Genomic DNA, 2,125 nt, shown 5'->3' on the forward strand with positions numbered 1-2,125 from the left:
TTTAAGTTAAGTTAGTTTTAGTTGTTAGTTATAGTGTCTACTTATTATTTAATTATTATATTTATTATTATATTTATTATATACTATGTGTGTATATATATATATATATATATATATATATATATATATATATACACACGTATTTCTGATTTTTTAAATGTTTCTCTTATTATATTGTAGTATATCACATAAAATTCTAATTAGAATTTTATCCTTTCTAACGTCCATAATAAATCTCTAAAACGGATTTGAAATACCATCAAAGATAAGTTCAATGTCACATTCATTTTTATCTCTTACATTTCCTGTTTTCTTAAAGACACAACTTATCTTTTGTTTCCAAGTAAAAAAAATTTAGCAATTGTAAACGCATTATAATCATAATTACTAGAATAAATTGATAAATATATTTAGATATTTTTCTTTCTGTTTGTCGCAAACATCTGTCTAAGCTGTGTTCTCTACAACAATAAGTATATTATTACAGGGAATATATATTTTCCAAGAATCAGTAGAGATAATATGTTATCACGCGATTGTCACATGTATCGTGAAATTATACGTTATGTGTTACATAACGATTTTTTCTATTATTGCGCCAAATCTATAAGATTAGATGGATACACTAAATGTACAGCAGATAGTAAAAAATGCAATTTTTAAATTAAATTATTAGTAGATATGATTTTCGATCGATTCAACTTATGAGTTAAAAAACGAGCGCAAAATGTAATTTTAATTGATCGAACGTGACGTTCAAACTCTTTCTTGTGGACTCTCGTGTGAAAGTGCAAGCCTACGCAGCAAAATTTTGATGAGCATTATTTCAGAATTGGAGATAAACCGCCAAAACAGACTACAATTTAACACATACTGGATCCGTACAATAATACATATGCGATAAAAAGGTTCAATTTAAAAAATCATTTGGCTAGCAAACGTATAGCATGTTTTTTTCTACAATGAATATTCTTTTTAATCTAAATTGTCATGAAAATTGAAAATTTCATCGCTTTAAAAATAAAGTGAATAATTAGATGTAACTATTTAAATTACTGGTTATTAGAATGATTATTTGAAAACAAAACTTTTCAATAATATTTTAAAAAGTATATTTTGCTTATGTACGTACTTATTATACAGGATATCTTGAAATTCACAATTCAAAATACTATAGCAAAATAGTTTCCGAGAAATTTAATAAAAAATTATTTATTTTAATTATTTAAATTTATTTTAAGCAGTAATTTTAATATGAGTTTAAATATGGCCAATTATGTTTATGTGGTCACCTGTCCTGAGTTGCGCGTGCGGTAATTAGTAAACATTTTAATGCCATGCGTTCACTAATATTCGCAGGTGACCATTTAAAATCGTCTGTAATTATACGCATATATTTTAAAAAGTCTATTTAAAATAAAAATTTACAAATAGCTTTTTATTTAATTCAAGAAAAATTTTTGAGAACAATTTCTAGTTGAGAATAAATAAACCAGAAGATAATATTCTAATCATATTAAACAGAATTCTGATTATTTCAACTACAATCATAATAGAATCAACCATAAAATTTTGATTAATCCATTTTCAATCAGAATTCCAATTAAAGTAATCAGATTCTTTTTCCAGTATAAATATAGTATTTTGAGTTGCGAATTTCGGAACTATATATTTTAAATATATATTTGTTTCTGATTTTTCAAATGTTTTCGTCATATTACACGTCACATAAAATTCTAACTAAAATTTATTTTATTCTGAATTCTATAATAATAATTAATTACTAACTATAGTAATAATTAATAAATGATATCATTTTGTGACATTCGATTACTTGACCTCGATAATTATCGATACTAACTCATCACAAATGGTCACAACAAGTAAGTTGAGATCTGCGCGTTTCACCAATATAATTCCGTCAATTAAAGTTTCTCTTTCGTCGCGGAATCGATCGGATTGTTAAGTCGGTCAAGGTTACGGTTTATCGACAATTGTACAACACCCCGTACAGGTGGAATATTCGATCGGTTGCGTATTATTACGTTTGATTCGTAATGGCAACGAGTCTTTGTCTCTCTCTCTCTCTCTCTCTCTCTCTCTCTCTCTCTCTCTCTCTCTCTCT

This window comes from Atta cephalotes (assembly GCF_000143395.1).
Source record: "Atta cephalotes unplaced genomic scaffold scaffold00001, whole genome shotgun sequence".
In the NCBI taxonomy this organism is placed as follows: Eukaryota; Metazoa; Arthropoda; class Insecta; order Hymenoptera; family Formicidae; genus Atta; species Atta cephalotes.